The sequence below is a fragment of the Caretta caretta genome, chromosome 3, assembly GCF_965140235.1.
Source record: "Caretta caretta isolate rCarCar2 chromosome 3, rCarCar1.hap1, whole genome shotgun sequence".
NCBI classification, from domain to species: domain Eukaryota; kingdom Metazoa; phylum Chordata; order Testudines; family Cheloniidae; genus Caretta; species Caretta caretta.
In genome coordinates, this window is record NC_134208.1 from 109,578,176 (window position 1) to 109,590,249 (window position 12,074).

General features: G+C 45.1%; 1 protein-coding gene across 3 annotated transcripts in view; it reads left to right on the forward strand.

Annotated features, from left to right (window-relative positions):
* AIG1 (androgen induced 1) overlaps positions 1-12,074 on the forward strand; it is a 193,688-nt gene that overhangs the window by 128,214 nt on the left and 53,400 nt on the right. The window lies entirely within an intron of this gene.

Genomic DNA, 12,074 nt, shown 5'->3' on the forward strand with positions numbered 1-12,074 from the left:
TAGGTTACCATCAGAAATGTGTAGGCTGTTTATTTTAAAATCTTCCTCCTCCCCCCAGCCCAAATGCTTCGTTCCTACGGTTAAAATAAACAATACTTTGTTTGAAGACCTGATCCCTGTACACCACTGGTCAGTCACCTGAAGGGAAGAACTGCAGGTACTCAATCACAGCCAGACCTGCTGGGCAAGCACAGTGGATACTCAGGATATGTTTCAGAGTAACAGCCGTGTTAGTCTGTATTCGCAAAAAGAAAAGGAGTACTTGTGGCACCTTAGAGACTAACCAATTTATTTGAGCATGAGCTTTCGAAAGCTCATGCTCAAATAAATTGGTTAGTCTCTAAGGTGCCACAAGTACTCCTTTTCTTTTTACTCAGGATATGGTAACCCAGGGCCTGGTCTGAGACTAGGAGTATTGTGGAATTCCATCCTGGAATAGGTAAAGCCATGAGGCCTAAGACCTGAAGGGCTGTGTGCAGAGAGATCAGAAAGGTGAGAGAGGTGTAACTAGCCTTGTAACCGTGACAAATGGTTTGTAGGGTAGCCTGTGTGTAGGTGGTTATAAAGAAACAACCCAAGTGTCCTGCTGGTGCTACTGGTGTCACAAAATAAGCGTGGCTGGAGCTGTAGACTTTTCTAGATGTCTTAGACAGCCACGTAGAGGGATACTTGGTCTTGATGAGAGCATAGATAGGGGAATGCATAGAGACTGCCTTCATTCAAATTAACAAACATCTGCTCTTATGCCACCACTCTATACATGTATTGGCCAAGGAGACAATTTGTGGGGATGAGTGAGGACATGGAGAATATCTTATCACGTGAAGTAATTGTCCACAATGTACCATGTTGTACCTCAGCCAGCTGTTGTCTTCCAACAAGATACATGCTGCCTTTTAGCGTACTAAAGACAGTTTAGTGACTTTGCTGTGGTGATTTAAGTGGATCGACCTACAGAGTGAGGAGAGCTTGAGTGCACAGCTACAATGCCAGTTGCCGTACCAGGTCTCTCTGTCTGCATCTTTCTTTTTGTTTTATGAAGGTGAACAGCAGTGATATTTGGCTCACACTTTACAATATATTTCCATGGTAAGTGGCAGCAGCACTGTTTTGAACCACCAGCTCCCCAAAACACAACAGTCTACTGCTAGCTGTAGATAGCGAACTTTCATTCACACTTGTCTCTCTCCCCTCAAGCACATTGTGGGTTAAATTGCATCCACTGACATAAGCAGGAGAGGCCATGTTCCAAGTCATATTCCCCCACTGAGGAGGCAGTTGATGTTTAGGTTCACCAAGGTAAGCAGCTTAATGACATATCAGAGCTGCTGACAGTCCCACAAAAGCCATTACAGTTACAGACCTGGAGTGAATCTAGCCTGGTACAAGCTCACATCCTGTTCAGGCCAGCCATTGGAAGGCAGGATACTATTATTTATACTATGGTAGCATCGAGAGTACCCAGTCCCATTGTGCTAGCCACTGTACAAACGCATAACAGAAGGATGATCCCTGCCCCAAAGATCTTACAGTCTAAGTAAGGATTTGAAATAATGACAAACTGATTAACACTTGAGCAGTCTGAATCTCGCTAGCTGAGATTAATGGTGCACATACACCTGGATGCTAACTTGCGGTAGGGTGTCCAGACAGGAAGTGTGAAAAATCGGGATGGGGTGGCGGTTAATAGGAGCCTAGATAAGAAAAAGACCCAAAAATCGGGAATATCCCTATAAAATTGGGACATCTGGTCACCCTAACTTGCTGTGCCAACGTTTATAGGTCCACAGAAGGCTGTAACAATCATATATATCTAGGGTTGCCAACTTTCTAATCACACAAAATCAAACACCCTAGTCCCGCCTCCCACTCACTACATTCCCCCTCCCTCGGTAGCTCACTCTTCCCCCACCTTCACTAACTTTCACTGGGCTGGGGCAGGGGGTTGGGGTATGGGAGGGGGTGAGGGCTCTAACTGGGGGTGCAGGCTCTGAGGTGGAGCAAGAAATGAGGGGTTCAGGGTCCAGGAGGGGGCTCCAAGGTGGAAGTGATGCCGAGGGATTCGGAGTGCGGGAGAGGGCTGTGGGTTGAGGTAGGGGATTGGGGTGTGGGAGGGGTGAGGGCAGTGGCCTGGGGGTGCTGTCTCTGGGATGGGACCAGGGATGAGGGGTTTGGGTTGCAGGAGGGAGAGCGAGGTTTTGGGTGGGGCTCAGGGCTGGGGTAAGGGGTTGGGGCATCGGCTTGCCTCAGGCGGCTCCCAGTCAGTGGCGCAATGGGGCTAAGGTAAGCTGCCTGCCTCTCCTGGCAGTGGCATGGCACTGTGCACTCCTCGGAAGCAGCCAGCAGGTCCGTGTCCTAGGTGGCCGGGAGGGGGGTGGTGCAGGAGGCTCCATGAACCGCTCTCGCCTGCAGGCACTGCCCCCCCCCCAGCTCCCATTGGCTGGGAAGCTGGTTCTCGGGGTGGAGGCTGCTTCCGCGGCGCAGCACAGTGCCCCAGGACAGCTAGCCTTAGAGACGCAGCACTGCCGACCGGACTTCTACAGTCTGTAGTGCTGACCAGAGCCGCCAGGGTCCCCTTTTGACCGGGTGTTCTGGTCGAAAACTGAACACTTGGTCACCCCATTTAATATATCCCAGGGCTCAGCATTGTCATTTGACAAAGCTGTGTTCCTCCACAAGAACTTTTAGTCATCTCTAGAGCTGGTAGAGTTGGCAACCTCCTGGGCTGCTTACCCTAGACTGAGGTCCAGAAAATCTGATCACCCTACCCATTAGGATGACATAGTTCCCCTTCCTGGTTCCACCCTCTTCCCTCCACCCCTTCCCCAACCCCTCCCACAAAATGATCAAAACTTTCATAACTTCAAACTTTTGCTTTTTATGAGGACTGTGATCTGATACCTCACAGAGTGAGTGCTGTTATAAATAATGAATCATGAGACTGCAAGTTAATAGCACTGAGATGACCACAGTGCAACCAAATGTTCCACTTACTGTACATGCAGAGCAGCAAATCTATATCTGGAATTTTATAAATGCCCTTTCTAAAAAAAATTCTAAGAAAAACAAATTATCACACATCATCACCTGGCTCACTGTCAGGTGTAAGCTAGTTTGATCCTTATTTATTTTTTAATTACTGTGAAACATGCACTAAAGACTATTGAACTTTTCCAAACCTTAAAAAAACAAAAAATGATTGTGTTTCTATTTGAGGGATGGATAATGGTTCAGGTCTGGGATATTTCTTATTTTAACCAAACTTGTTCAACCCATCTCTAGTTGCTAAATTGATCACCTTGGACTCCGAAGTCAGTCTTGGTGATAGTGTCACAGTACAGAGTAACTGCACCTGTATTTCCCCCCTTCATGATCCACCAAGGGCACCCACTCTAGGCTACCGACTCCTCAGCCATCACCTCTCCTGGACAGAGACCTGTGCCTCTCCCTCATGATCAAGGTTTTTCCAGGCTGCACAGTTCCCTGCCTACAGCGTGATATTCCTGGTAAGCCAGACTGCCTAAACAGGCCAGCATCTGCACTTTGCATTCTCGTCAAAGGCTATGAACAGCGTAATGGTCCCCAGATAGAAGTTACCACACAGCTCTTTATAAGTATGCACGTTAATGACAAATGAAGTGTAAAATATAATTAGGAAGGCCAAAAAAGAATCTGAAGACCAGTTAGCCAAAGACTCAAAAAGTAATAGCAAAAAAATGTTTAAGTACATCAGAAGCAGGAAGCCTGCTAAACAACCAATGGGGCCACTGGAGTAATTGAGGTGCTAAAGGAGCAGTCAAGGACGATAAGGCCATTGAGGAGAAACTAAATGAATTCTTTGCATCGGCCTTCATGGCTGAGGATGTGAGGGAGATTCCCAAACCTAAGCCATTCTTTTTAGGTGACAAATCTGAAGAACTGTCCCAGATTGGGGTGTCATTAGAGGAGGTTTTGGAATAAATTGATAAACTAAACAGTAATAAGTCACCAGGACCAGATGGTATTCACCCAAGAGTTCTGAAGGAACTCAAATGTGAAATTGCAGAACTACTAACTGTAGTCTGTAACCTAGCATTTAAATCAGCTTTTGTACCAAATGACTGGAGGATAGCTAATGTGACACCAATTTTTAAAAAGGGTTCCAGAGGTGACCCCAGCAATTACAGGCCAGTAAACCTGACTTCAGTACTGGGCAAACTGGTTGAAACTATAGTAAAGAACAAAATTGTCAGATACATGGATGAACATAATTTGTTGGGGAATAGTCAGCATGGTTTTTGTAAAGGGAAATCATCCCTCACCAATCTACTAGAATTCTTTGAGGGGGTCAACAAGCATGTGGACAAGAGGGATTCAGTGGATATAGTGTATTTAGATTTTCAGAAAGCCTTTGACAAAGTCTCTCACCAAAGGCTCTTAAGCAAAGTAAGCAGCCATGGGATAAGAGGGAAGGTTCTCTCATGGATTGGTAACTGGTTAAAAGATAGGAAACAAAGGGTAGGAATAAATGGTCAGTTTTCAGAATGGAAAGAGGTAAATAGTGGTGTCCCCCAGGGGTCTGTATTGGGCCCAGTCCTATTCAACATATTCATAAATGATCTGGAAAAAGGGATAAAGAGTGACGTGGCAAAATTTGCAGATGATACGAAACTACTCAAGATAGTTGAGTCTCAGGCAGACTGCAAAGAGCTACAAAAGGATCTCTCAGAACTGGGTGACTGGGCAACAAAATGGCAGATGAAATTCAATGTTGATAAATGCAAAGTAGTGCACATTGGAAAACATAATCCCAACTATACATATAAAATGATGGGGTCTAAATTTGCTGTGGCCACTCAAAAAAGAGATCTTGGAGTCATTGTGGATAGTTCTCTGAAAACATCCACTCAATGTGCGGCGGCAGTCAAAAAAGCAAACAGAATGTTGGGAATCATTAAGAAAGGGATAGATAATAAGACAGAAAATATCATATTTCCTCTATATAAATCCATGGTATGCTAACATCTTGAATACTGCGTGCAGATGTGGTCGCCCCATCTCAAAAAAAATATATTGGACTTGGAAAAGGTTGAGAAAAGGGCAACAAAAATGATTGGGGTATGGAACGGCTTCCGTATGAGGAGAGATTAATAAGACTGGGACTTTCATCTTGGAAAAGAGACAGCTAAGGGGAGATATGATAGAGATCTATCAGATCATGACTGGTGTGGAGAAAGTAAATAAGGAAGTGTTATTTACTCCTTCTCATAACACAAGAACTAGGGGCCACCAAATGAAATAAATCGCCAGCAGGTTTAAAACAAACAAGTGGAAGTATTTTTTCACACAACACATAGTCAACCTGTGGAACTCTTTGCCAGAGGATGTTGTGAAGGCCAAGACCATAACAGGATTCAAAAAAGAACTAGATAAATTCATGGAGGATAGGTCCATCAATAGCTATTAGCCAGGATGGGCAGTGATGGTGTTCCTAGCCTCTGTTTGCCATAAGCTGGGAATGGGTGACAGGGGATGGATCACTTGATGATTACCTGTTCTGTTCATTTCCTCTGGGGCACCTGGCATTGGCCACGGTTGGAAGACAGGATACTGGGCTAGATTGACCTTTGGTCTGATCCAACTCCAGCCTCAGGGTCTGTTAGGTGTCAATCCTTTAAAATCCACAACTGGATTTTCCCTGTGGTTACAAGGTGGTAATTGCCTCAGATTCAGAACCAAAACATCCAGGAATAGTTTAGTCATGGGCCTCTGATCTTGGCTTCGTGTACCAGGTGATCAGCAGACAATGGCCCAGTCTTCAGAATGTAGATTCAAAAGGCTGGGTTTTTGCATAAATGCTGGTGCATTTGCATTCACCTCTCCCTAGATATTCCCAAAGAAATTCACTTCATGCTTTTTGTTCTGAAAGTCCATTCTTGTCTGGCACATTGTTCAATACAGTCTTTTGAACCCCCAGGTCTCACAACTGTCACATTTACCCCTTTGAGAGGGAACATACAATCCCTGCTGCAACAATACATAAACCATTCATTTAATACAATGGACCCCCAAGCTACTAAAACTTAATTCAATAAGGTCTCCGAAGGATATGGCAGGAAATTGCCATAGCAGTCATAGATAGTACTATGCATAGTGCTGCTTCATATACAATGGCAAACTAAAAATCTTCTGCTCTGATTCTTTAAATTTCTCCCTGGTCAGGTTTCCCAACCCCATGTTCCCCTACTGTCTCTGGCTTCCCACATTGCCCTCCCCCCCCCCCACCATTTGGATTTCTGCCATTTTTCCCTCTCCCCAGGCTCTTCTATTCCCCCCTCAAGTTTACTCCTACCCATTGGTTCTCCTTCCCCCTCAGGCTTCTCCCTCCACCCTGACCTGGAATGTAGTCCCAATATGCTCACACTCTTCCGCATCACTCTAGCCATATTTCCATGGCTATCATGGGTTGGTGGGGTCTATGCTCTCGGTGGGGTCTCTGTGGTTAGAGACCTGAAGAAGATTAACTAATAGAGACACATCCTAGAGTTCTTCCCCCACAGCTCTGCACTACTCCCAAGGGGTAGAATAAAGTAGCCACTCAGAAACCATGGAGGGGAGTCTCCCAACCAATCCAGGAGATTTAATGGGCATGTCCTAACCTTCCCCACCCTTCCCTCTCTATCCACACTGCTTCCATGATTTTTTACATTTAAATAGACACAAAGTCTGGGCCTGTTACCAACATGTTAAGAACAGAATTCATTTTGCAGGTAATAGTTTTTTGTCTTCCCCCCCAAGAGCTACCGAGTGTAGAGCACCCTCCACGTTGCCAGCACAAACACCTTCATGCTACTTTGTACTCCTGTCCTGTTCCTGAATGCAGCAGCACCCCCTCTGCATATGCAGCCTTACTTTAGCTTTGAATGTGCTGCACAGCGTATTTGTTGATATTTATTATTGTTCCCTCTTGTGTACTTAACTTTGCTTTACAGAGAGATTATCTGGTCATAACTTTGATGTTTGTGTTGTCCTTGTTAGATGAGCCTGTGTGAGAGCCCAACACAGAGTCAGCCAGCTATGGATGTATGTTATTAGCTCTTCAGTGACTTACACCCCCTCTTCTCTCTTGTCCAGTCCTTCCTGAGCCAGTTGCACTGTTTGTAGGATACGTTTGAAGCTCAGCCAACCTGGCAGTCATAATTTTCCATCCATGTAGCCTCTAACAGCAGTAGGCTCTCGTTTATTTTGTCATTCTCAAGCCATCTGCTCAAGTTTTATTTTCTGCCCTAACTCCCAAGATACTAAAATTTAGATGAGAATGGTTGGTTATTAAACAAGCCAAATGAAATATGAACTGGATTAAGTATCACAAATTTTAATATGTCTTTTGGCTAATTATAGCAGTTGAGGCAGCGACTTCTACAGCTGAGGTTGCATAATAGTTTCTATGCTAATCTGTTTTCAGTTGCTCATAATTGTTGTTAAACTTCCACCATTTGGGCTTGAAATAATCCAGGGTTGATCTCTGCCTAAAAGTATTATTTAAAAAAAACAAAAAACTTAAATCATGTTTTCACTGTTTTTAGAGCATTAGGTGGGAGGCGGAAATAGATGTTTCCCAAAATAAAAGAAATCCTGCAACTTTGTTTGATCAGCTGTGCAGTCAAAATGTCTGGGGTTTGAAAAGTGAAATCTGGCATGAAAATAACCTTCTTTGAGAAGCGGTGCCTTTCATTGTTCTTGAGGAAATTGGTTTTGATTTGACCAAATTATTAGCCTTTGTAAATACTGAGTGGGTGCAGAATTGTTTTTCTTTCTTTTTTGCTAAGCTTAATTCAGGAAGGATTCACTGTGTTTGTCTGAGTGGCTAATTTAACTACACCAAGAATGCTCTGGAAGGTGGTTGGGACAGAGGATAAGCTTGCACGATTTAGACACAACTATCTTAGGCCCTTAAATAGTTATGCTTGGGAGAATTTGCAAACTCCCCTTACCATTTGCACAAGAGCCAAACAGAGCTGAGGTCCCTTTGCTCGACAGCATGGAGGGACTCTTCCTGCCCAGCATCGGCAGAGTGTATAACATCTCTGTAGTTGCTCACTCTTTCCACGCTCCTTCTCCCATGGCTCAATCCTCTGCTACAGCGAGCTGAGGGGAGGAGAGAGACAAAGCTAGTGTACAAGTCCCTGGTACAGTTTGTGCTAATTTGTCCTGACATGGTTGTCCCACGAAAGGGCAGTTTTTGCCAGCGAGGATGGTCAGATTGCACCTTGACTGTCCATCACATGCCCCCTGAAGCAGGCTGGGAGGGCCAGGAGGGGCTGGTGTAGAGCTGGCTTTATGTCAGCTGGGATTTCCTGATGCTGGTGATATCCTCAGCTGCCCACTTAATGTTTAGGGGAATGGCACAAAAGGACCTTGGTAGTGCTAAGGATCTGTCTCCCAGTCTCTAGTGGGTACAAGGGAGATATGAAGGTCAAAGGTCCAGACCCGGGCATGCCTGTTTGCTGTTCCTCCGGCTTGTATCTGACTCTCATCCACTCCCACTTCCACAACAACTCCGGGATGTTTAGAGAAGCAACTGCTTTGCCTGACTGTCAGTACGCCATGAGGGCATGGAAGATGAGGCCATATGGGAAAACTGGTCTAGCTCAGCCAAGAGGAATGTGAAATTTGGTATGTAGCCAAATTAAGATTCCCTTTTTGATGGTCATTTGCATGGATATGTGGGGGCAGGGTTGGGGATACGTGAGCCTGTCAAACTGACTCAGCAGTTGCACATACAAAGGCTGGCAAGGATTCTCCCAGCTCCCGTTGTCAGTTTAGTATCTCCTCCAGCCCCCAATCATCCCTATCCAGGGGCAAATAACCTTAATTGAGAAATCAGACAAACACATCCCAGGTGGTCAGATGAGGCTCACAGAAGAGGAACAGCTGAGGCACTCCATCCAGAAAATATAAGCTCTGTGTGGGGGAGAAAAAAACACACATTGTCTCTTCCCATTCCTTTCTTGTATTGCTTCATAGCTGCAACCGCATTGACAGGGTTGGTGGTCCCACTCTTTGAACTAGCTTGTCCAACTTCCAGCACAGTGCAGAGAAAGGTGAGGCCTGCCATAGCATTGAAAATCTGCTCTCTTAACTTTGGCTTGCACTAGGCTGCTCCTCTTTTGTAGTATAACTGTGATACCGCTAGATCTACCTCGAGTTCCTAATTTTGGCCTGAATCCTCTAGTGCTGGAGGAGGACTCAATTATTTATCTATTTCTACAGCACCAAAAGTGTGGCAGGAACTTTAAAGACAAGATCCCTCCTATGAAAAGCTTACCATTTTAAACACCCCACAGCCCAAAAACCAGCAAAAAACCAGTGTACAGCAGGAGGAGGGGAATGAGTTGCAAAAGAAATCAAAGTGAGAAATAAAATTTCATATATATTATAGGTGGCACAGGGTAGTGACACCTGTGGTTAAGGTTGCCTGACACTTTGCATTATAAGACCCTGTTTTCAGTTGCTTATTACTATGCCAAACTTTTACAGCTAAATGATTAGGAGTTTGGAAGGGGTATCATATGAGGAGAGGTAAAAGAGGCTAGGACTTTTCAGCTTGGAAAAAAGGAGACGAAGGCGGGATATGATAGAGATATATAAAATCATGAGTGGTGTGGAGAAAGTGAATAAGGAAAAGTTATTTACTTGTTCCCATAATAGAAGAACTAGGGGCCACCAAATGAAATTAATGGGCAGCAGGTTTAAAACAAATAAAAGGAAGTTTTTCCACACACAGTGCATAGTCAACCTGTGGAACTCCTTGCTTGAGGAGGTTGTGAAGGCTAGGACTATAACAGGGTTTAAAAGAGAACTAGATTAATTCACGGAGGTTAAGTCCATAAATGGCTGTTAGCCAGGATGGATAAGGAATGGTGTCCCTAGCCTCTGTTTGTCAGAGGGTGGAGATGGATGGCAGGAGACAGATCACTTGATCATCACCTGTTAGGTTCACTCCCTCTGGGGCACCTGGCATTGGCCACTGTTGGCAGACAGGATACTGGGCTGGATGGACCTTTGGTATGACCCAGTATGTCCATTCTTATGTTCGTATGAATTTTTCCATGTCAGGTATCTACCTCAGGCAGAATTTTGTAGAAAAACTTCAGCAAAAAAAAAAAAAAAATCAGCCATTTCTCAGAACTAGGTTAGCCTCCTTAAAAAAAAATACAGGTGTTTCACTGAGAAGCTCTAGCACCATCATTAGTTGGAGTAAGAACTTGAAATTTGGCAGAGTGGCATTAATTTGGCATTAGTTGGAGCGAGAACTTGAAATTTGACCTTTGTGGGTACGTCTATACCATGGCCAGTCCAGTTCAGCTGACTTGGGCTTGGGCTGCGGGGCTAAAAATTGAAGTGTAGCAGTGAAGTTTGAGACGCAACTCCCTAGCGTGGTTTCAAAACTCAGGCGCCAGCCCCTCCGCCCAAGTCCTATGAACCTGAGTCAATTGACACAGGCTCTGAGACTCAGTGCCATGTGTTTTCTTATTACAGTGTAAACATATCCTATGTCAGGGGTGTGTCTTTTGCTGCGCCAGTGAAAATCTATCCAACATTGTCCAAGTAATGAGCCTTTAAAAAATCTCAGTTCACAGAGTAGAGACTTATTAGAGTCTGTCAGCTAAATTCTCCAAAGATTATGTTTTTACTGGGTATACCCCATCCCCTTACAGTTCCTATATGCTGACCAAATTGGGCATGTGCCAACCCAACAAAGCAAATGAGCATGCTATGGCCTGGGGCTGGAAAGGATGACCAGGACTTTCCCTGCAAGTGCTCCTTCTGGCTGATGGAGGTGATGGAGGTGTGCCAGCTGCAGGTACTGAGAGCAAGAAGACTGGCTCTCTGGTGCTCTCAGGTGCCCAGGCAGCCTGGAGCAGAAAGAAGAAACAGCCACACTGGAAGGGTGAGGAGCTGGGCTGGTCAGGGGAAGACGAGGGAGGGGACTGGGACAAGGGGCTAGAGGAGATGAGCGGGCAAGGGTAAAGGACAGGGGTGTTCACCTCAGGGTGAGAGAGCAGAGCTGGAACTGAGACAAGAAGCTGAAGGGGAGCAGTACAGGAAAACTGCAACTGCGATGAGGAGTCAAGAGGGTAGGGAGGAATGATGACTGGGACAAGGAGCTCAGTGGGAGATTGGAACCAGGATGAGGGCAGGCTGGAGGGGCCATGGACAGAAGGGGGCAGGGTTGCATGAGGTGGACAGGGTGAAGGATCTGTGCCCTCTCAAAAACGCTTCCCTGCAGAACGTGGAATGGAAACCATTATTCCTGAGTCTCAGTATTCCTTTGCTGTCAGCAAATAGCAGTGAAACCCACTGATAATGTGTGTTTCTCCATCCACCTATAGTGGCAGGTCCACACAGAAGGTAACAGCCTTCAACTGCTACCAGTTACTCCATTAGGTCAAGTGACAGAGGACAGTGCTATAAATCTAAAGATCCCAACCCAGCAGATGACCTATGTGGGGGTCAAAATGATTCCACAAGATGGAATTTCTAAGTTTAAGAAGCTTGTATGAGCGCAAGGTGATATAATTAAGGTGGTAATTCGTAACTATTGAGTGCTTGGTTCTGCAACCTTGATGTTCTTTTACAGTAGGTTTTTTTTTTTAATTAGGGCAGGTCTACGCTTAAAATGCTGGATCAGCGGAGTTGCACCTATGCAACTGCACCACTGTAGTGCTTTAATGAAGATCTCTCCCCTTGGTGTAGTTAATTCACCTCCCCGAGAGGCAGTAGGGAGAAGCTGTCTACATGGGGGCTTAGGTCGGTATAACTACATCGAATGGGGTGTGGATTTTTCACACCCCTGAGCGATGTAGTTATACTGATGTAGGTCTATAGTTTAGAACAGACATTATATATATTACAGTGTTCCTCCCTCCACTTGTCTATTTTGTTGGCACCTATTCAAGAGGAAAAGTCTGGATATAAGTATTATTTTCATGAGTAGCATTGGCAATTATACAGGCCTCTGTTTCAGCCTTGAACAGCTTGACATTGTCGGGCTCAACGGGTAGTTATCAATGGCTCCATGTCTAGTTGGC